We start from the raw sequence: 24,506 nt of genomic DNA, 5'->3' as shown, positions 1-24,506 counted from the left end.
AAGTGTAACCATTTCAGCTGAGATCAGTGCTGTGCACCTGGAAAATCTTAAAGATTTCTTGATAACAGTAATGTAAAAAAAAGTTTAGGTAAAATAATATATAGCATTATGAATAATATAATAATGATGTAAGCATTCTGCTGTTATTTGCCTCCTTGCTTTCTCAAGCAGGAGCATCTGAATATTTTGATTTCTTAAACAATGTTGCCTTTCTGGAGAAGTCTTTCCTTGACCACTGTAGCTGTGGGGCTTCATGATTCCATTAGAAACCATATCAGGGCATGAGAGTTTATATACAGCCAGTCTAAAAGGTCACTTCACAAAAATCTCTCTCGCATGAGGTCAATATAGTAGAGACTTGCTGTGGCAGGAAGAGTACAAACCACTGAGTAGTGATTGTGCTCATGCATTTTCTCTTATAAAAGTCAGTAAGTTTTGATCTAAGATTGGTAGGACTATTTCCCTTATGTGTGTGTGTGTGTATGTATATATATATATATATATATATATATATATATATAAAATTTTATTTTTGTGCGTATATATATATAGATAGATAGATATAGATATGTAATAATCCTGGTGAATCTGCTTCTTGTATTTGAATGTGCTAAACAAGCAGTTCAAGCCAACTATAAGTAATCAGAATAGCAGGTTTGTATTGCATGTCCATATGAAAACCTTCATCAGATTTTTTGTGCTCACTCAGATGACACAGTGAAATCTGAAGAAATATTGATGTTGGTTGTGTATTGCTTAGGTAAAGTTAACTTATTGTCTTTTGGAGAAATTGTCTAATCAATATATTTAATAATAGACCAATGACCAAATGATCCTAACACATAATTTGCTCAAAACCTCTGAAGAGTTAAATTGGCACTTGCCTAACACACTTACCTTCTAATCCATGATCGGCGATATAATTGAGCAGAAAGTTTAAGTTTCTGCAGAATCAGTAAAGTGATATAAATATAATGGCTATTTGTAGTTTTTGTGTCAAAAATATTGGCACAAATAAAATCTTCCTTTATTATTGCAATTTCTTGGTAGCAAATGTATCAATTAAAGCTTAGGAATCTTCAAGAAAAGTCATCTCCTGGATAATGAGAATACATTTCTCTGTCTCCTGGCATAGAAGACAGCTCAGCAGTGACATGGAAGCTATTGTTATCCCACATCTTCATCCAGCTCTGATGAGGATAGATGGAACAATCAATGACTTGGTGAGCTGGAAACAAACTTTAAAAACTAAAGTGAGCCAAATACAGTAAAATACTGAGTAAAGTGATGGGTTCTCTATATCTTGGCAAATTTAATCAATCTGAATGCCTTCTGGGATATATTTGAGCAAACACCAGTGTTCATAGCAACATAGAGGTAGGAGGGGAACTGTATGATTATTTCAGTTTATTTCAGTTACGTATTAACTGATCTTTGACACTGCAGTCATGAACATTATGTACGTCAGAAAAAAGAAAAGCTCAGCTGCTTCTGGAAATCCATCTGTAAAATGCACAGTAGTACAGCAGATAATATCTCAGTATGGGGCACCTTGTTCTCATTCACAATTGACTGTTCCCATGTATCATCCTCAAAATCTCATGGGCATAATAGAAATAGCAGGAGTCAGAACTTATCATAGCATAAAACCATGGTCTTGTGGTCATGACTAATAAACTACCTGTATGAGAGCACTGAGTCATAACCTCTGCAAGGCTCTGCAAGACAAGTGGTTGTTTGCATCATAGCAACTGCCATGTAGCCAGCACAAAACAGAACAACACAGTTGTCATCTTAACTGCCACCAGAATAACTTTTTTTGATGTGCTGAAGGTGCCAGCAGAGCTGTGTTTAGGGGAAAAGTAATAGATTGTGTCATGGAAGACAAGCCTGGCTGTAATTACTTTATTTAAACCTATGAAAATATGAAAGGTAGCATCAAAGCTGTTCATTTTTTACAAAAAGAAAACACAGTCTGCTCTCATCAAAACTTTCATAGGCTCAGTGACAACTGCTTGGCTACTGGACTGGTTCTAGCAAAAGCTTTGTCTTTTTCTTTAATGTATGATCCGTAATATCCAGGAGTTTTTCTAGGGAATTCATGGTGGCATGGGTGGTTTAGTGCTTTTGACCTTTGTGGCATTGCCAATGAGATAAACACTGCTTAGGCAGACTTCAGATAGAGCTTTGTATCCCATTTTATGGCTTTTTTGTCTCCAGTCATTATGTATTTTTTGTTTTGTTTTTCTTGCCACTGGCTGGGGAACCTGAACTCCTCTAGTGACAGCTATGTCAGCTGCAGGTTGTTGGCTACACCTGCCGAGATACTTGCATAGAGGGACAGGAACTCAACATTGTGTCAAAATCTCATCGGTACTTTAAGAGAAATACCTCTATCTGGAAAATCAGATATTTATCCCAATTTTACGTGCTCCAGGAGAGTCCCTGGAGAGGGAATGAAGGTCTGCAAGATTGCAGCAGTACTTGATTTGCTTTCATTATCTACAGGAGTGCAGACTTTTTCAGAACAACCAAACGCCAGCTACATAACTGCCCGTGGTGCAGGTTCTTAGGGCATCCCCTGAATTATTACTTATCCTGTAATAGTACCCAGTCTCCTTCCACAGCACTGTTCTTTTGATCAAAGAAATCATATGCTAGTAGAGAAACAGTTCCAGGAGCTTACTAGAAGTGGCACATTTTTGATGGCTTTAATAGAGTGTTCATGCGTTACATATCTATGCAGTGCTTTACTCAGAGGTTTTTCTTGGTGCAGCTTGCAGAAGTAGTGATTGTTTAAAACTGTGCCAAGTATGTTTGAATTAATTTCTTCTCTAAGGAAGCCACTCTGTAGTTGTACAAAAGAACTGAACTTTCCCATAATACCTCAATAAGAAAAAATGCTGTTTCTCTACTTATTACCCAGCTGTAAGTTGCTAAAGATGTTATTTGCAATTTTGTGTATAACTCTTGCCTTTAGGAAAATTTTCCCATCTTTCTTCTGTTACACAGCTGAGAAGCATGGAAAAAAATGAAGAATACATTTGGTATCAATTCCCTGCTACTAAGATATTAGTTTTGTAACATACTCTATTTACTTCTCAAAGTTTAGCATTCATTGAGCTAGCAAGAGTGGTTATAAATATGCTTTACTGAGTATTTATGATCTCATGGATGGATTTCATATGTATAGATGCATATGCAATATGCCTATGTATAAATTTTGACTGAAATATAGATGCTCTGGTATTTGTTCAGATACTTAAAAATCCGAGAAAATTCATATATTCCTGTTAATATTGTTTCATCTGTTTCTATACCTTACTGTAGATTGTTCTATTGATGTTGTTCCACATTGTGAAAGCAGCATATATTGCTTAGACAGCTGCTGCAGCAATCATCTAAATGTGGATCAAACAATGACTGCCCTATCTAAGTGCTAAATAGAAAATTATTACTCACACGCAGCCTAGCGTGTGAAGTTGACCCAGGCTGGATACCAGGAGCCCACCAAAGCTGCTCTATCCTCCCCTCAGAAAATATAATGAAACACACATGGGTCAAGATGTGGGGAGAGATCTCTCAGCAGTTACTGACACAGGCAAAACAGACTTGACTTGGGAAATAATTTTAATTGATTACCAATCAAACCAGAGCAGGATAATGATAAATAGAACCTGAATCTGTTATCACCTCTTCCCCATCCCTCCCTTCATCCTCACGTCAGCTTCATCTCTGAATTTTCTAATCTACTGCTGCCCCAGTGGCAGAGTGGGATAGGTAATGGGGGTTGTGGTCAACTCGTTACACATTGCTTCTGCTGCTTCTTCCTTCTCAGGGGGACAACTCCTCACACTCTTCCCCTGCTCCAGCATGGGTCCCCTACGGGGTCACAAGTCCTAGCAGCAAACCTAATCCAGGGTCGGCTCCTTTCTCCATGGAGCCACGGGTCCTGCCAGGAACCTCCCCCAGCATGGGCTTCCTATGGGGTCACAGCCTCCTCTGGGCATCCCCTTGCTCTGACCTGGGGTCCTCCAAGGGCTGTTTCACCATGGAGCTCCATGGACTGTAGGGGGACAGCCGGTCACCACAGGCTGCTGGAGAAGCTCAGCTCTGACACCTGGAGCATCTCCTCCACCTCCTTTTCCACAACTCTTGTGTCAGGGTTGTTTCTTTCACATATTCTCGTTCCTCTCTCTGCCTGCAGTTGCTGCTGCAGTTTTTCTTCTCAAATTTGTTATCCCAGAGGTGCTACCACCATGGCTGATGGGCTTGGGGTTGGCCAGGAGTGGGTCCATCTTGAAGCTGGCTGGCATGGCAGGTAAGGGAGAAGATCCTGGCAGCTCCTCATGGAGCCACCCCTGCAGACTCTGTCACTGGTAGCCATAGCTACCAAAACCTTGACACGCAAACCCAAGACACTGAGTTAAGCTGTATTTTGATAGAAGACAATTTTAGTGTTGGCCTCTGGTCTTTAATTTATTTATTCTTGTTTTTCCAAGACATTACACATCAGAGAGGTTCCCTCCATGTGCCATCTGTTTCCTTGCAATTGGGAATGGTAGAATAATTTTCTGAAGAATTGCTGACAAGATGTGGCAGGGGAACGGTAATCCATAAGAACGAGATTTCTCATTAAAGTCACTCAGCTCATCTGTGATACAGTAAGCTCTTGATTTACACTGGTCACCTCTGGAGCAGGGAGGACAGTGACTGCTAAGTTACATTTTTTATTGCACAGGCTTATGGTGACATTCTTGACAGTAACTGGGATTGCTGTCAGATCAGTTTTCATGGCATAGACACTCTTATCTAAGTGAGATTATTCTAGTTAGACAGTTTCTCATAATAACAGATGTCATCATAAATGCCTCTTGACCTTAGTTACTTCATGATGTCTTAATGTTGGCTGGCTGTTGTCATATCATTCCTTAGGCTTCTGCTAGGAAGAGCAGGTGGACTGCACGAGATCCCTCATGAATTATAGCAGACCTCTTTTTTTGGCCTCTTAAATTTCTTTCCTGTGTATGCCTTCTGGTCTTCTCTCATGAACAGAACCTTAGTGCAGATCACTGCTGCTATTCTTGCTGAGCAGCCAGTTTATGACATACTGGCACACTGGACATGTGTGATGATATTAGTTGCAAGATGATAAAAGTTGCAAGCAGACAAAGGAAATTGCTCTAGGACAATTTAAAAATTAAATATCTGCCATAGAAGCTTGGGTGGGGTGAAGAGGGTAAGGAATAATATGATAGAAATGAGAGACAAGGTCGCAGAGCTGGTGGTCAGAAGGGGTGTTGCAGGTCACTTTGTTTGGCTTCTTGCTTAAAGCAGCACCCTGGAGGCCTCAGACCACAGGGAGCATACATGGATAGGAAGTATACCTGGACTTAAACAGGAAACAGAGGAGTCCTCTTCCAATTGCAGAACCAGGCCTTTCCACGGTACCATGAGATCTACTTTTAAGTCATGATCAGCTCTTCCCAGCCCCTCTATTTATGTACATTATTTCATAATAAATGCCACCTCTCTTTTCAAGAGAGTCCTCAAAGTATTTGAAAATACAGAGAAAGTTAAGCCTCTATATAATGTGAAAAAAGAAGAATCTTATGCAATATGAAAACAAGAAAGAAGAATCCATGATTATTGTCAACCCATCAGCTGGAAGAAAGAATTTAATTTTCTGATAAATGGCAACTCCTATTCCATTTTTTTTATTCTTAGTGAATACTGAGCCTTGAGGTAAATATCTTTTCCTATCTTACACAAATCTGAGTAAAGAAGTGTAGAAGCTCATCAGCTTTCAAGCAGAATCATGTTTAGTCTTGAGCTGCCAGTATTGTCAGGTGAATTTCAGAATGTAAGTCTATGTGCCTTCTGGCTTAGCCACTGTTAATGGGAGAAAAATGAAAAATCTAAAGTTGGACTTCTATCCCAAGCCCTGAAGAGACTAAGAGATGTGCTTAGTTTCATATAGAAATGTAGTTAAATGATCTCAGGACATTATTTCAGCTGAATTCATGTGTTTGGAGTAGCTCTTCCCTAATTATCCATGCCAAGGTTTGGTAATGGTGTGCTACACAGGTTTTAACAAGAGTGAGTGTCTGTTTAAGGTAAGATAGTCTGTCTTACCCGTCAGATCTGAAAAATAAAATTTTCTTCATAATGTTTCACTCCAAATTTTGCCTTTAAAGTTGGTTATATTACCCCTTCCTTCTCACAAATGCTTCAAGGAAAATGTGAAAATACATCTGGAGACTATTAAGTAAATGAAGATCACAGCACAAGGTAGAATGTCTAATCAGAGTAGCTGTTTGGTAGATAAAAGGGTACACACCTTAAAGCAGTGAGAGCTCCAGCTCTGTCATGAGGTGGTGGATGTACCGACCCATATTAGGATGTTCTGCTTTGCATCCTGGCATGGAGATGTGCTTTGGTTTTGTTGCACACCCTCTAGTTGGGATCCTCTGGAAACAGGAGCCTAGAGGATCAGCATGATTGGCTTCAAAGATTATTTTGTTGTGATTGCTAAACCAGCTGCATTTTTCCACTAGCTCACCATGTCAGATTCACATAAGCATGCTCCAGTGCCTAAGCACACTTGTAAGATGCTAAGTTCAGCCAACCATCTCTTCACTCCTGAGGGGCTGAAAGAGGAGTGTGAATGGCAGACTGTGGAGGAAAAGACTAGCAGATCACACAAAGCCAGACTGACTGCTGAGTTTCCAGTCACTTAGTCAGAACCCCTTAGAACCACCTTAATAATTCAATAAGGCAGATCATATTTTGAACTAGGTGAATAGTAGTGAAAGATTCTATAGTAGTCACCTCATTAGCCTTTTTTGACAAGTATGAAACATTAGAGCAAACTGTGGTTTTGTAACTCCAAGTAACTCCCAATGAAGCAACTTGAGAAAATGCTCCCAGAGAAAGTTCTGTGGTCCACCTACGCAGCATAGTCTTGCTGCTGGCTAATAACTTCTTGCTGGCTCTTCCTCTAAGCAAAGTGCCCATATGTGTGACCTCAGTCTGAATCTATGCTCTCAGTTTTCCAGTGTACAAGCACCTTGAATTGACATCCATAACTCTCTCAAAAGATAATAATACAAAAATCTGAGTCATCCCAATAACTTCACTTGGATAACACCATGTAAACAGAAAAATACTTCTTTTTTGGCTGAAATATTTCCTAGAATCATTAGAGTCAGTGCACACACACTTGAATATGCTGTTAACATGTGGCTTTGAAAGACTAGTAATTTTTTTAACAAAAAATATGCAAAACACTTAAGATATTGTATATGAAAATGAAAGATGTGTGGTTTAACTTGAAAGCTATGGGAGTAACACTGGAATGAAGGTACTGTGTCTAAAGAATGAATTAATCAAATGATTTTTGCCAACTGTTGACTTTTTTCCAGAAATAAAAAGCAAAACTATCTACTTGCAAACAGACAATTCTAACTTGTCCATAAATGCTATTTGTGTAAATTACATATGGGCTGTTCAAAACCAAATTCTTCTTGTGTCTTTGTTCACTTGCTTTTTCAATCCTCAGTATTTCCAATGAGTCTGCTAAGGAAGCCTCCGGCCTGAAAGAATATGAGTTTTAACTCATAATTGTGAAAGAAGAATAAATTTAAAACTATCTTCAGCTTTTTTTTTCATCATGAACATAATGTGAAAATTTACTACTTCTTATGTGATCACAGCTATGTGGATATTTGCAAGTTACATGAGGTCTCAGCAGCCTTGAAATCATCATACATGTGAAATTGTAAGAAAAAAGCAGTGGTCATTGACAATATATTTATCACCATGAATCCTTTTACTATTTCTTACATTGCATATTGTCTTGCATAGGCAATGACAAGGCTGAGAAGAGCAGTTGGTGATTTCTCTTCATCTCTGTACCTGGGCCTCTCATCATGACAGAATTGTTTTCTACACAAACAGAGGGAAAGCTACTGCTGTTACAAATGTGCTCATTAAATCAGAATTATGCTTTCATTCAAAAAAATATTTGCATTTATTTGGATGCTTTTCTTGATGCATTTTTTTCTGTCTATGTTGGTGGATGCATACACTTCAATACTTGCAAAACATAAATGGACTGAGTGGAAGCCCTCAAAAATGCAAATCTTACACTTTTTGAAGCTAGATGTTAGTCTCATATTTGACAGTGAGTATTTAGATACATACCCAACAGGAACACATTCACATTGCCTTTTGTCTTAATAAACATGGTCATTCTTATCCTGTGATTTGTGACGATTATAAAATGATAAGACAAATGTCTGCATCCTGAGAACATACTGAATAGCTGATGCAAGAAAAAGCAGTTTTGGAGAGATTTGCAACTGGAAGGTCACCTGGCAGTATGGCAACATGTTTAACGAACCAAGAGTAAGATAGTTTAACATGCTATTCAAGGATTCAGAAAAAAGGCCTAGAGTTCCTCTATGCCTGGTATCATGGCACTGTATTTGGAGGCCTTTTAAAACAGACAAAGCCCAAGCATTATTAAAGCAAAACTGCCCCATCCTGGTGTTCTTCACAAAGATAACTAACAGGATTACATCACAAATGGACATGGACTAGAACAAGCATTTAAGGTTTATGTAGAAAGCTTTGCCTCATACCAAGCATGTACAGTGACAAATACATTGTGGCATCAGCATATTACCATATCTAGGAGTTTGGACTTTGATAGCTGCTGGAGAGAAGGACTCTGGCTTTTATACCCTAAACAGCAGAAGGATTTTGAGTGTTACCTTTGGCACTTGCTAAAGCATTGACTGCCTCCTGCTTTGATAGCCCATGGAAGAGAGAAGGTGTTCATCCCATGCTGCAGCTTCATTTAGATTCTTCCAGTCCTTCAGTTTTCAACTCAGGGGCTTAAAGGGAGCCTCTCTTTCCTTTTACCAGGACATGCCTGCAAGAGATTTATAATGCTTTCTCAGGTATTTTTTTTCTCAAATGGGTGAGGCAAAGAATGTCTTGCTAAATAATAGACTAAGAAAAGGCTTTGTCACAAGTGCAAGCTAAGTATTATTCACTTAAGTTGTTGTCCCAAGGAGAGACTTTTATCCGAAATGCACCTCCTTAGACTGATGTTGCTAGACATCCTTTATGAGTGTTTCCTTATCAGATAGGCACCCTGTGCTGGTTTGATTATTGGATATGGGGACTGGGATTGCTTGCACTTTGCATAATGCAACTACAGTTACTTGCTGAAACCAGTGCTATTGTCTTTGCTCACTGGCTTCTTGTTGTCAGCCTTAATAAAACTCTTGCAGAAATACTCCATAGAAATTAATCTACTGGCTGAGGCAGAACATTTTAATTCATTGCAAAGAAATCTTTCAGAAATCAAATCTTTATACAACCATGAAAGATACACAACAAAAGGTAAAGGATCACACCTCCTTAAAATCCCGCTTTAAATTGTATTTTCTATGCTTAGCCAAAGAAGTATTGATAGCTTCTGATGAGTTTTCAGAAGAACAACAAATAAAAAGTTGAATTAACAACCATGGTCCAAATGATGCCACGGAAAATATTTGCAGTTTGAGCACTGTAGAACTTTCTGTATTCAGTATTTTCTTCTTAGTTGTTCCACTGGGTGGCACAACTCCTACATTGCCTTTTTCAAAGATATCACTCAATACTTGAGTATGTTAAATTATTATACTGTATTATTTTGTGTTGACAGCTGCAGCCTTGAGTTGTGATCACATTGCCTAGCCAGAGGAAATAGGGAATTAAAGTAATTGGGAGGCAATTGCTACTGTACTGTCTTTAATCCAAGACATAACCTACACCCCCTCATCCTCTCTCTCCTCCCATCCCCCCTCTTCCCTCTTCCAAATTGTGGTTATCTGACTTGGAACAATATCCAATGTGTTAGGAAAACACACAGATCAGACCTTAGGAGCAACTAAAGCTTTCCACAAAGTGCATTGGTTTCCACACAGAAAACAAAAATGTTTGCCCCCTTAATTAGAACTGTTTGTCAACCTGTATTTTAAAAATTTCTCCTGAGACCCTCATGCTTCCAGGGTGGAAGGATAAGGAAATTGTCCTGCATTCTGGATGCATCGACCCACAGTCTTTTATTTAATCCTCACTAATGGCAAGGAAGAATTCTAGACTTCCAAATCCTGTCTGCTCAGAGAAATGGCACTTAGGACTCATGACAGCATTTCTCACCACGTGGTTGCCTTGCTGATGCAGATTATCTGGGTTTGGCCTTCAATGTTATAAAATGTTCTGACAGACTCACAAGACTCTGTTGCTTCACAGCTTCTCTGATTGTTATTTGCTCTCCAGTTCTTCATCTCCTTAAGGCTTTTCCTCAAAAATAAAATTTTAAAAATCAGTGTATTCCTCACCAATGAGCCCACTGCAATTCCCATTTCTAACCCCATGAAGGACTTCAAACCTTTGAACTGGATGACTCCTGACGTGGCCAGGCTATCCTGTTACCACAGCTTGTCCTCAGGCAGGGGACGTGCAGTGGCACCAGCAGCACAAGCAACACTTTTGTAGTTACACATTTGCTGCCTCTCTTTATGGTTGAGTGTGATTAAGGACAGAAATCCTGCAGTGTTTAAATGAAGCATTTTGTTGTAGTGACAGGGATTCTGAGGTATTTCCACATGTTATCTTTTATATTTGTTCATCAGGTGCCCAAGGAAAACCCTTCCATTGTGCAGTGATTGTCTCTCTGTCAGTTGTGCCTCCTCCACCTGTATTGAGCCCAGGGGTTAATTTCAGTGAAAACTGAAAGAGGAATAGGTAGGATACAAAGGTGTCTAAATGGATAAAAAATCTGGGAGACTGTGACTAGAAAAGAGCTGTCCAAAGAAAGATAGCCCTGACAGAATTCCCATTATGTATAACATTTGGCTGTAGCTAATCAGTCAAAAGGTACCTGACCATCCAATTAGCATTTGTGCACTGTCAGATTAACTATAACTCTGCTTTCTAGCTGTCTCCTGCAGGATGCAGCTGGAAATATTGCTGCAGGAACTGGGTCATGACAGTAGGGGACAAATCTATAAGAAAACCATTTCATTAGTTATGCTACTCATGCAGCAGCTAATTTTAAATGAAGAAAATGTCTTGCTAGTCAGGTTTATGTAAATCTTTTGTGCAGGAGGTTTATGCTTTTATCTTTAAATACACTGTGTTTAAATTTTCAAATAAATATGTTTGGGCTTTGTAGATTTAATTTTCATTTGCTGAAATCCCACTACAGTAGGGTTAGCTCCTTTGTAACTATAAGACAAGCAAGGCTGTAAGGATATTCTATATGGCAGGTGACAGCTCCAGAGCAGTAAATCAGGATTATATACTGAAGCTCATTAATTTACCCATTTAAGAAAACTTCTAAAATTCATTTTTGTGTCTAGAGTGCTTTAAATTTTCTGCTTTCTTTTTAAGCTACAGCTGTGCCCCCAGATCTTTATACGCATGGGATAAATTCCTCTTGACTTCAGTGGAGTTCTACCAGCCAGAAATTTTGCTTCTGGCCTTCTTTGGGATTTAAATGGTGTGTGTTTGGAAGAAAATGTCAGATTAGACTCAGGAGAAAAAGAAATATGAAGAATACCCACATGTCTAAGCTATGAACAAAAAAAAAAGGAAAGTAGAAACTGGTGCTGAATTATTTTAACTTAAGTTACATTTTATATTTGCTTGGAAATTCAAATGTGTCTTTAGCTTTCCCAGGTTAGATAACATATCTGAAGCATTGTTTAGGAGAGCAGATATTTATGAGAAAGCTGATTGGAATAGAAATTTTTATCATCTTTTGTGGTATGTGTGGGTTTTTTTGTCCTAAAATAAAACATGGCACTTTTAGGAGAAATAAGGAGATTATTTTTTAAAAAAATCCAGTAAGAAAGTATTTTTCTTTCTTTTCAGTGAGAAAGTCTCAAAGGACAGTTTTGCTTTCCTTTTACGGAAAAAAAAATTTGCTACAAATGTGAATTTTCTTGGCAAAGATCTTTGTTTCCTTAATTGTATTTAATATCTGTGTTGCTCCTGCAGTTCCAATCATACCGATGTATGCTGATGCAATGTCTGTTAATCAATGTCCTTGCTAGTTCTTACATAATTAGTTCCCAGTTCCTTATTAGTGTTATTCACAGTTCATTATTAGTGCTGCAGCTCCTGCTGAAGAGCTGGGGCTCTGGAGGACTTGCACTTGGTCAGGTTGCCCTTGCAGATGCCAGGCAGAAATGTGGCTCTGTGAGGGCTCTGAGAAATGACAGAAATGAAGTTGTTAGGACATGTGTGTCTGTGCAGTGGTGAATGATTAAAGGTGACCAAGGGGTGGGGCAGATGGCACCCTAGCTCACAATGCATGTCTGTGGAACAGGAGTGTGGCTGGGTTGCCAAGGGACTGTAGTAAGGGGAAGAGTATTTCCCCCGTGAGCACACCAAGGCTGTAGATACTCTGGACAACCTTGTTTCTCTTTTAAAAGCAGGACTTGTAACAGTGAGAAACAAGGATATGTGTATGAAAGGAGAAGTTCTGGATGAATGAGAACCAGCAGGTAACATGAGAGTTCCTCTCGCTCACAGAGGAAAACAGGAGATAAAGTTGCTTGCCACATGTTTTCTTTGATCTATTCTGGTCTGGATTTTTCTCTCTTATTCTTTCTGAGAGAGAACAGAGCTTTCTCATCCCCTTTGTTTTTCAAAACACATTTTTCCTGCTGGCAAGTACCAACTGTGAGCATGATTATACCAGTAGAATCCCCTTTTAGTGATAGCTTTTCATGATGTTTACAGAAAAGATCAAAACTATGCTGGCCAAAACACTCTTTCCAAGGAAAAGTATGTCTCTACTAATTGATCTTCTGAGCACTATCTGCAGCTTAGTTTCTTCCTTTAGAATCTTTGTTGGTTTGGAAAGGAGGATCGGGCTTTTGCTCAGTGCATACAGCAATCCTAATGACTGTAACTTGGAGCTTTTTTTCTGCTCCTAAGAAAATGAAACACTTTGTTTTATTTACTACACAAGACATTTTCTTTATGAACTATTATATAAAATAGCACATATCTTATCCAACAGAACAGCAATGAATGCTCATAAAACAAAGTGAGAGTTCATGATTATTTGCAGCTTCTCATTAGGGTGTGAATCAAATCCTTTAAACCCTAAATTGTTGATTTATTTCTTCAAGCTGTTTCTCTGATACTCACACGCCTAGCTAGATGCATCCTTGGCTTCAGCATAAGAAGGACTTAAAATAAGGCAGTGCTCTGAACTGGGTTGTCTGGTTCCTTCTAAATGCTTGTCTACTTCAAAACACAGAAAGTGTAGGGGTTTTCCTTCAGATTTTCACTTTACACTCTGAGTTGCACAGGTGGCTTTAGTATCAGTAGTAACAAAGAAAAGCATTAGATGATTAAAAATTATTTTTAAAGAGAAAATTGCACAGAATCAAACTCTGTTTAAGAATAGTTATTGAAGTGCTTCTGCTACGTAGTTCCAAGTATGCAATATTCAACAGCAGAATTTTTATCAATTACAGAGGAAGGAGCAAGTAATGAAAATTTCATACAATTAAGAATAACTTTTTAGAGAATTTTCTGTGTGGAACTGAGCCATTGGCTTACGTTCTCTTGGGCTGCTCTAGAATCATCCATAAGGAAGGAGGGTTCAGGGTCTAAGAATGTCTGTCATGAAAAGTGAGAGTTTAGGGTATGTTGGGTATGTTATGTCTATAGGCTATGTTGGGTTTGCAGTTAAATATAGAAATTTCTGCTATTTTCTCATTAATACTGTTGTTCTTCAGGTGATCTACCTCAAAGCTAATTTTATCTACACCGTGTCTTTGATGGCAAGCATTTCCAAGCAGAAAGTCTATTTCTCAATTTAAGTAAGTGAAATTATAAAGCAAAGATACAGAAGGCACATGGTAAACCTTAGAATAAATCCAGCCTCTGTTGCAGCAAACATGTGGTATCTAGATGTCTTATCTGCTGTATTGTCCTGTAGAAGGCTTTTAATGCCTACATCTTCACAAAGTACAAAGTGAAGACTGAAACAGGGCTGTGGCAAAAAGTCCAGCAAACAAACAGAGGTGTTAATGCCAGCCATAAATGATAAGGAATATGGAGGTTGTAGTGATTCAGGTCATGTAAGGACTTGCAGACAGAGATACAGGGAGGAACTTCATAAATGTCAAGCATCAGAATGTGCTGAAGAGAAAATAAGCTTTGATTGATTTTGAATGATGGATTTGATGTCAATGACACCAGAAGAGCAGAAACACTTAGCTTTTCCTGTATTGGTGTTTTTATTGTTTTTAATTAAAAAGACAAATAAAAGTAGTAGAGGTGTTGAGAAAAGCAACTGACATGGCAAGATATCTGATTAGTTACTGGAGAGGAGATGTGAAACCAATACTTGAAGGAACAAGAGGCATCTTTGTTAAGGTATATGTAATTTTTTTTAAATGTATTTTTTTAAATGAATGGTACTTCCACAGTATTCACATTGGCTTGTGGTTACTACCAGAGGTAAAAAAAAACCAACAAAACAGACTGCTAAAGGATACAAGGATGACTGAAAGAAAAATACTAAACTGTAAACCTGTCTCTAGAGGAATAGACAGTAAATGAAGTGGGACAAAAAAAAATTTGCTGGAGAAAACTCCTTTAGTCCTACATTTAGTAATGTAATTGGTGCTGCATGTGGATTCAGTGTTTTTCCTGTACATATCTGCTTGAAAAATGGGGAAGAGAATGATCTAATGCATGTCTTCTATTTCCATATTTTCACATCAGTTTAACTACCCCATAACTCGCAGAAACATTTTTTCCAGTACTGTTCCCCAGTGGCACAAGACACATGACTTTAAATGCACCAAGGACTATCTTTTTGAATCAGTATATTAGGTGAACCTGATACTTTATTTAAAGAAAAAAAAAAGTGTGGATGAAAGAACTATGAATTCAAGATGTTAGGTTAATAGGTCACAATCTAACCTAAATAGAACTCTCAATGAGAATTTAGCCTGGGCAAGGACTGTGGGATTTAGCCTTAAGAGAATTAACAAGGTACATCAAGTCTCGTCACTGTTCTGATTGCCAGAAGCCTGTCTGGACAGTGTCCAGAAATGCATTCTCAATCACAGCAGGTTAAAGCAGCTAATGCAGGAAATTATGTGTGCTGTTTTACATTGTCTGTTCTGTTATCTGGACAGGTACAGTAATAATCATACAGAGAAAATAAGAGGGAAAAATCCTGAATTATTTTAATCAGCTGATGTTTTCCTCATATATTTCTTTTCTGGGAAAGTAATTATTTTCATGTAATTGTTAGCTGAGCTTTAAAAATCCCACTGTAGTTCTTTCTTCACCTTGGGAATCCTTTTTGATTTTTTTAAAGCTGTTGTGGATCCCTCCCACTTTAAAAAAAAACCCTCATAAAATGTTTACAAGTCTTGTTTATATTCCCATAACATTTTTCATTATGCTGTGACAGCTTCACTGAAAAATTATTTTAATTATCTCAAAATGAATCGCACAAAGAGGGAATATGAAAATATAAATCTTATGTCTGACTGTACTTTAATTGCTTCAGCTAATGAAAGAGGCATGAGATATCTACACAATGCAAAAGCTAAATTGCATGAACAATATAACCAGTATTTGAAATGTGCTGAATTCATAGTACTCACTCTGCTTCAGTGGGAAGATACGGGGGCTGTACCTGGTTTGCAGTGCTTGTTTTCTGCTTCCGGTATGGCAAACTAATTTCAGTGGGAAATGGTGCTGAAAACACCTAATAATTATCTCTTCTGCTCTCTAGGTCAGCAGCATGGAGACATTAATGAACAGTATGAAGTAAATTTATGTTCCAGAAGCTGGGGGTCCTCTCCTGCAACCTGTCCATGAGAGTTCAGTAATGTGAGTGGTTTTTATACAGCTGTAATGTGAGATGGTGCTTGTATATGGTATTAAACCACATCCATAAAATGTCCATTGATTATAGTAAGTAACCTAATTCTACAAATAAATTGACAAAGCAACAGAAAATGGGCACCAGGAGGCAATATAATGATTTAAAATATATACACATAATGGGTCAAATCTGTAGGTCTAATTAGGTATTGTTTGTTCCCATAGGAGAAATTTTTGCATCATCAGATTCTAACCTTGTGATCTTTGACAGAATTTCATCCAAGACATTGTACATAGGTATTTTTTTTTACAGACTTCTGAACTTTCAGCTGTTAGAAGCTCTTGGTTGAAGGTGATGAATTTAACAAAGAACAAGAGTATGACAGAAAAGCAGTGCTTGAACTGTTACTTTGTCAGTGACTCTTCCACCAACATAATGCAGGAATGCTGCAAGGTTATTAGCCAACAAATCTCTCCTCTGTAGTCTAAAAATATCTCCCAATTGGGTGCCTCAGTGAAATGCCATGTGTTATAAATGGCAAAGCTGATTTCCAACTTACAGGGATAGTGAGGAAGGACTGCAGGAGCTTTGATATTTAGCAGAAAGGTAACGGACATGTTGCCACACACGTAGCCAGCCCTAAGTAATTGTTTTCCTCCCTTAGATTAGATGCTTCTTATCTTATGATAATGTCATAAGTCAAAGTCCTGCCATTGCTCACCATTGTCTTTAAAGGGTTATGGGGTTTTTTTCTGGGGTTTTTTTTTAGTGTTGGGATAATAGTCTTTAATAATCCTTCAATCTCAGAGGGTTTTCCTTTGGTACACAAATATTGCACTGAGTTGTAAATCTGTGTGATTAGTGGCAGGCATTAACAGAACACGCTGACTCAGGAAATTAGTAATGATTAGGAGAGGCTTTCTCTTAGGTCAAATCAGCAGTGACAGGACATTTTCCATCTGATGGCTGGTTTAGGTTCATGCAGCTGGGGATGCTTTGAATTCGTGCAGCACATTGCCTCTGCCACTAGGAAGTTTTACCTGCTGTGTTTCCTACAGTAACAGTTTTAGCCAGTGTAGCAGTGGTCCAGATTTGTCAGTAGTGTAAATGAGAATAATACAACACTCACTTCTGCCAGCAGTTCTTCTGATTGCCTCTGTCTCTAATACCATGACTCTGAGGCATTGAGCCAAAACTGGCAGACTTTTTCTGGAAAAGCTAATTTATGTGTTTTTCATGGGAGAAAAGATGTGGGCATTTGTAATAAATGCTCTCTCTCACATCCAATAAAAACATGCAACACAATATTAATTTTTCACAGTACATAATCGAGCAAGATGAACTATGTAACTGGGATATAAAGTGTTTTAATACCCAGATATGTTATTTATAACCCTTAAATTTTCTCCCAAGAATGTCTTTTCTAGTTCAGATTTTTTTTTTTTGTCTCTACTTCCCACCTTGCAGTCAGTATTGTGTCACTTTACTGTATTGCCTTAACCAGAGTGATAATCTGGCTATTTGTCAGTGTGAACCCCCTTGCTACAGGGAGCATCATTAGCTTCCTCTCTTCCATGGTAATGTGATCCCTTGGGAGTAACCTCTCATGTGCTATTGAAGCAATGCTTAGGCTGCTAATGGATCTTCCTGTTATTTTGTTGGTTTCATTTAAATAGCGAGTATTATAAATACACAGTTCATATATAAGTCAAATGAACAGGCAGTAATTTCAGGAGTTATATTGCAGACAACAGTTACATATACATGTCAGATTAACCAGCTGATTTTACAATCTCATTGAATGAATATGAGTAGATTTTCTTCACTTGGACATCTACCTCATAAATTTGTTTCAAGTTGTTGATTCACCTAAGGAATGTGCCACCAGTGAGCAGCAACATCTGTATTCTTCTTTCTAAATATTTAAACTAGCTAGATATTATTTTCTGTTCGTCAAGCCTTTCAGGACTTTATAGTCTTTCTAGGCTGTAGCTTGGAACAAATAGTTTAGAATCTGTTATTGTGTACTCTTGCTGCTAATTCTGTTTAACTATAATTGATGTGTTTACTTAGCTCCCTCCAGTGACTTGATGAGCAAATAAGTCCATGGTGTGCTATCATTCTAGATATTGCAAAACAGAAAGTTACCAGAAAAGGCAAGATCAGTTCTTTAAGATGATATTATGCGTAGCATTCTGCAGCATGATGACTAAATACTATGTGCTAAATCCATTTTAGAATATAATAAACAGAACATCTAAGATTTACCACATAATTCTACTGTTATATATTGTCAATACTTTTTTATCCTTGGCAGAATTAATGCATGAATTTCAACATAAAGTGGGAGTGTAGAAGCTCCACAGTTCTGAAGGAGGATTAGTATTTGTAGGAGAAAAAGGAGGAGGTTCAGTATCTGAATTCATTTTATGAGCTGTGTTGAAGATGCTCCTTCAATCTTTGTAATGATATGCAGAAAAACACTAGCTATGGAAACAAAAAGTATTATGAACTGTATCCTGAGGAAAATCTGTCTGCTTTTACTAATGTTAGACAGAACAAATTTTACTGAGCTGGGGTCCATTTGTGAAAATGGTATCATTATGAGAAATATATAGGAAGAACAAAAAATACAGTTGTTTATGAGCTAAATTGAATCAGGAATGCTCTTGGAGCTGAAAAGCTACGGAGAAGTCTGTGCAGACAAATTGCAGCAGTGTTCATAATAGGAGCAGGAAAAAATGACAGTATAAAGAAAACTGATTAGATTCTCAGAGGGAACTTTTAGTCCCATTGAAGCAAATAGAAATTTTGCAGCTGATTTCAGCTGTACCACAATTGAAATATGTGAGGATGAAGATTTGGGAGACTTTCTTTAGGTTTGTGTCTCCCTCATTGAAAGTACATCCATAAAGACTGTCATTTTAAAGGGTTGTGCTTTCAGTGTGAAAAAAGGTTTTGTGGTTTTTTTAAGATTTCTTAATACCCCACCCCAATTCCTTAGGTGCATCAATAAAACCAAACCCAACCAAACTCAAACAAAAAGTAGCCAAATGGCACATGCTGAGACACATTCTCAAGAGTTATAATTTGTTATTTGATTTACTATAGAATCTAGGAGGTCTCCCTCAGGACCAAGTTATCACCATATTAGGCCAAAACCCTCTTAACATAGTGCTGGTCCAAAGAATTCAGAGACTATGAGAAGTCAATGTAATACTTCATGAACTGCAGTCAGTCTAAAGGCAATAGCAGCAATTGAAATTCTGGCTAAGGCTGTTAGCATCTCATTTTCATTCAAAATAAAGGGAAAAAACCAACAAAGCCAAGAAATTTTTGTTTTCTTGCTTACTTCTCTTTTCTACACTTGGTTTTTCTCCTCTGCCTTATAACTTCCTGTATTTTCAGTGGAAAAAAACAAAGAAAGCAGAAAAAAAGAATGAGGAGGAGATAATATGAAATATGAATAATATTAAAACAAATTTACATTATCTTGAAATGATAAAAAGGTGCAAAAATTGCTAAAAAGCAGAAATCATGCTTCCATAGGGATACAACCTGTAGGAAAAGAGTTTCAAACAACTCCAACACGTAGAGGGTGATCTACACCTGATGTGTACCACTGTAGAGCTTGTACAATCATAGTTCAGAGTACAGTAATACAGGAGGCAGAACAAGGTCTATTCCCTGACCACTATTTTTTTTATAATTTACAAGTACCAAAGCCAGTTTTAGAAAGTGGGTAAAAAGCTAGTGAACATCTTTAACAAAAAATATGAACTTTTTTTGAGGAGATTAGATAAAATAAATTCAAACAAGCAATTGTCAGGAAATAGAATGTCCTGAAGTCTTGGGACTGGATATTTGTTTTTTAAGCTTAATGATAACATTTTACTAATTATCCATACTAGGAATTTTATAGCATAAATTATTTCCTTATGAGCCACACAATTTTTCAGTGGGCAATAAAGTAATACAAAATACATTGTATTCTTATTACAACTGTCAGTGAAAGAGTATGACCATCTCATGAACTTTAAACCATTCAGTGGGAATTTTTGTCTATTCCTGCATGGGGGAATTTTTGTGTGTATGTGTGTGTGTGTCTGTGTCTATAAAGTGTAACATCTAATTCTGCAGGAAATATATGTATTCATCATTTCACTGGAATTGCCACGGACCTGCATAATTTTACCCAAAGTGCAACACTGTCTATAATTTCTATGCTTTTATGCAATCTGTAATAAATTTGGCAGGAAAAGCTGGGGCAGAAAGGTTGGCTTTGTGCTGTGCTGTGCTGTGCTGTGGTGACGACAAGAGCACTGCTCATTCTTAACTCTGGTTCCAGAGGGAATGTTTTGTGTTTTGTGTCATTGTTCCCAGAGCTGGGGAGTCACTGCCATGCTCAGAATATCTTGCAGCTTCAAGCTTCCTACAGTTGCTGCTCCTGCAGCTCAGGCCTTCTTACAGCTGTACAGGCCAATGGCAGCCACCATCAGTGTGACCTGACCTATCTGCTGGCCTTAGGGGGATATTTGGAACCTCTTTCTCCTTTGCTTTCTGGCTCCTGCTCTTCTCCTATCAATTTAATTGTTCAGGCAGGACAGAGCTGGTGCTGGGCATTGTACTTGGGCACTGAATGCCAGGCCAGGGCCACAGAGGGCTTGGGAGAGCATGGCTCTAATCCATGAGACACAAGTCATCGGGCAATAAAGTGGAAATCAGATCAGCAATGAAGTAATGGTACACCATTACATCACTTGTGCCTTAAGAAGGAAACTTGTCTTTTGTACTAGTTCACACTGAATCCCCAGGACAGGTGGTCTTCTTCCGACTTAGAATGAGGAACTTCACAGCAAACTTTGTGGGCAGGAGCACCCTGTTACGTATAGCCAGATGATGCAAGAGCATAACCTTTTCATCAGCAAGTGAAGAAAAATAAAAATGGGCCTCTACTTTGTAGACCAAACGACATCTGCGTATAAACAGCATAAATTCTTTATTTTATTTGGCCAGTGAGACAGAAGAATTGTTTATACTAGAGTTGTCACAGGTAAGACTTTAGGTTTTGTTTTTTTTAAGGCTGACAAATCAGAAATGTCACCCATCTGGACTATTACATTTTGATCACCGAGTCAGAATGCTGGAGTCCCTTTGCTAGGTCCTCTGAAATTAGAATGTTGCTCTGTTGCTAAGCTAGGTGTCTCTGAATCAGAGTTTCTGCTTTTATGTTATAGTTTGCTCATGATTAATAAAATATTGTCTCTCTTTCTGGGCAGAAATGAACAGATGGTGGAATCAACTGATCTGATTAACTGTGTGTACATATACTCAGTCAACAAATGCAAAAGTAGGAAGGATCGTGCTCAGATGTTACCTATTTAAAAATATTGCACAATCACATACTATCTATGCTGCCAAAGGGGTAGATTGACTAAGGAAAGATTATTGTTGTATGCATTATTTATCTGCTTTTTCATTCACAACAGGTTTAATTTTAAAAATGTAGTTTTTATAAATATTTATTCAGGATGCTGCTATTAAATGTAAATGTGGCATTTTGAATAATGTCAGTGTTAACATTTTGGATTAAGATTTTAAAGAGAAGTAAACAAATCATGAGTATTTCTTAGGAAGCATTTATGTGCTTTTCTTTCAATAACACCAAGTCAGCTGGTAAAATTGTGTAGAAAATAAGTCTCTGTGACGTGTAAGAAATGGCTCTGTAGCATATTCAGAGTGTCTTTGACACGTTTGGGGTTGCAAAATCCAGCAAACACTTCACATAAAGTAGGCTGAACACAACAAAAGATTAAAAGCAAAATAATCCTTGGCTGGTAAAGTAAACTGTATAATTATCTAGTTCACCCTATGCCATTGTTAGAGGGAAAATGTCTCACAGAACAGAGTCCAGCACCTGAAGCTCAGTTTTCAGCCTTGGGGATAGAGAATGACCCGAGGGAGGTGTGAGAAAACAGAGGCATTGGGAGGGTTGCACGCTCAGCCATGGCTGCCAGACCAGCAGTGACAGAGTCATTAATCCTGGGTAGGTCTCATGCAAGTCAGGGCACTTTAGGTTGGTGGCTCTGCTGAGAAAGCAGGCCCAGACAGGGTTCTTTGTCACAGGACTGCATGCACAGAAAAGTACAAGGCAAAAAGATGCCTAAAAGGAGGCACAATGGCTCGGTGCTACGCAAATGCCTGCAAAAAGTGATGACAAACATGCTTGGCTGTTTCTCCTGTATGCAAGGAGGCAAAAACTGCACCTGAAAAGGTGTCTACTGATACATGGATGTTTTTGAATTTCCCAAAACATAGATATTTCATGATATCTCTTTGTCATAATTGCAGGGTCTGCAATCCTCATGGATTGCCAGCTCCTGTGGATACAGGAGGTTGCACAAGCTGACAGTCAGGGCAAGCATCTATGACTGCTTTTGCTTGATCTTTGGAGATATGAACCATTTGTGGGAGTGCCTGTGTATTTTGATGAAGAAAATGCATGACTCAAGTTTTGCTTTCTCAAAGATGTTTGCAGCCCACTTTGAGCTCACAGGAGCTTGGCTGGATGTTCCCACCAATTTGGTAATAGGGGTCTCAACACCCAGGTTTGCCCCTAAGGTCCCCATATGCTGGCACAGGCAGTTCTAAAGCTTGACCTTGTGGGGGCCTCAAGGACACAACAAGCACAGCCCTGTTAAGTATCAAGAAGTAGAAAAAGGCACATTTCCAAAGGAAGACAATTCCTTAGGTACCACTAGGTAAACTATGTTTGGAGGACTATGACTGAAAGAGGGAATGCTCTGTTCAGAGGGCAGTTCTGAAAACGGGATTTACACAGCCTAAACTGCCCATTATATTGTTTCTAACCTTGAGCAAGAACGACCCACAATTGATTTAACACTGAGCACAGCTGGAGTCATAAAAGACATTTTGCTTATCTATTTCTAACTTCTTTGCATCAGCCCTGCAGAAAGGTGATTTCCCTATTGAATGACAATCAGGCTACATTGCTATTAATAGAATTGAAGAAGAACACATCTGCTCTGCCCTCCCCTCTCGCTGTCAAGGCTAAGCACCTGGGAGACAGCAAATGTTTCTGTTTACTAATGGAAATGTACCTGGACAGACCTCACTTGCCCTAGGAAGACTAAAAAGTGGGCCACAGGCTCTTTATAGATACAAAAGAACGCCTAGATAGAAGGCAAACAAAGCCAGCTATGAATCAATACAGAGAAAATAAAGAAAAAAATTGTATTATCTCTACTCATCCTTACGAATGCTAGACAAGATGAACTTTCTGGACAGCTTTCCTTTGTTCCTCAGAAGGTCTGTGTAGAGGAAATGCACAATTTTCCCAGTCTTAAGCTTTCTAAGAGGACAAGAGTTTCTGGGGTTGAGAAGTTGCCTCTCCTGTCTAGCCTGTCTCTCTCCAGGTACTGTCTGTACTACACAACCCCAAATCATTGACGAAACTCCTCTGTTTGTGTATGCAAGGAGACAGTAGCCATTTGGAAAAAGCATGGTATAACAAAAACTGAATCTCATTTCATGATAAACGTCTCTTTCAGTAGCTCTTTCCAGAAGCAGCCTTCAGAGCATGCAGTTGGTGAGGTCATAATCATTTGGAACAGGGAAACTGAGGCAGCACTTTGCAGTCCTTTCATATAAAGTTGTAAGCAAAATCACAGAGGCATCATTAAAAATTACCAAACATGATAATTGCTGTTTATTCTTTGGGTGGCCTCAGAGCTATAGTGATGAACAGAGCTCTGCTTGTGTCTGTGCAAACACTGTGTGATCTTACAAACACGTTTTGAATGCACTAGGCACAATGATTTGGTTCAAGGACAATTTAAAGCTTTCACCAGCTTCTTCAGCAGGCTTGACTAAAGGTTCCCTGACCTCCCTGGGATAAGTAGGATTGCAAAGATGGTCAGAAATTATATGTAAAATAACAGTCTCGTGCACAGTTTCCGAAGGCTTCTATATAATGTCTCACTTGGATAGAATAGAGTTTGAATTCAATATGCTGCTGATCTTTGACAGGGCTCAGATTAATGCCCAAAATGTCTCTTCATGAAGAGGGACCTTGTGTAAATAGTAAAAAATATTTACCTCATACAGCAATTGTTGGACTTTCCCAACAAAAGAAGGGAAGTGTAGGAATATAAATATTAAAAAATACTTTCATAAAATAGCATCTCATCTGCAACTGTATTCTTAGTATGTAAATTATTTTATTAGAATATTCATAAAAGTTAGTAAAACAGATCTCATATTTGTAAAGTATAATCTATCTCTGGGAAGTTCTGTTTTTGAAAACTGCTCTAACTCTGAGGAAAAATGTGATCCAATGAATTTATGAGTATCTCTGTGGAACAGATCCAATACCACTTCACCTGGTGTCTCTTTATTTGGAATAGCACAGTACCATCATAGCCCTGGCTTTTGTAATAACTTTGGTTGTTACAGTAGTCAGAAAATGAAATTTGCTGAAATAGGAAGGTTTCATTTGATGGTGCACTCAAAGTAGTTTGCTCTCAGTCTTACTGCTGCTGGCTTTGTGGAGCCA

The 24,506-nt window shown here is 38.3% G+C and overlaps 2 long non-coding RNA genes across 6 annotated transcripts in view; one reads left to right on the top strand and one right to left on the bottom strand.

Moving 5' to 3' along the window:
- Positions 1-2,382: 2,382 nt before the first annotated feature.
- On the bottom strand, positions 2,383-15,875 carry LOC119702372. 5 transcript variants are annotated; one of them, XR_005257341.1, is made up of 5 exons: positions 15,740-15,875; positions 10,448-10,606; positions 10,216-10,359; positions 8,778-8,938; positions 2,383-7,595 (listed from the first exon to the last, which is right to left on the bottom strand). It is a non-coding gene; the product is annotated as an uncharacterized LOC119702372 (long non-coding RNA). The 5 variants fall into 5 exon arrangements; XR_005257340.1 differs by having other exon boundaries at positions 15,708-15,843; XR_005257342.1 differs by having other exon boundaries at positions 2,383-5,392; positions 15,708-15,843.
- The window catches only part of LOC119702373, a 41,341-nt gene continuing 32,678 nt past the window's right edge, over positions 15,844-24,506 (top strand). Inside the window, exon 1 of the long non-coding RNA XR_005257345.1 lies at positions 15,844-15,936. This is a non-coding gene — a long non-coding RNA (uncharacterized LOC119702373). The remainder of the gene's footprint in view (positions 15,937-24,506) is intronic.

The sequence above is a fragment of the Motacilla alba genome, chromosome 6 (assembly GCF_015832195.1).
Source record: "Motacilla alba alba isolate MOTALB_02 chromosome 6, Motacilla_alba_V1.0_pri, whole genome shotgun sequence".
NCBI lineage: Eukaryota > Metazoa > Chordata > Aves > Passeriformes > Motacillidae > Motacilla > Motacilla alba.
Note: the sequence above shows the minus strand (reverse complement) of the source record. Positions and strands in the feature narration are given on the sequence as shown.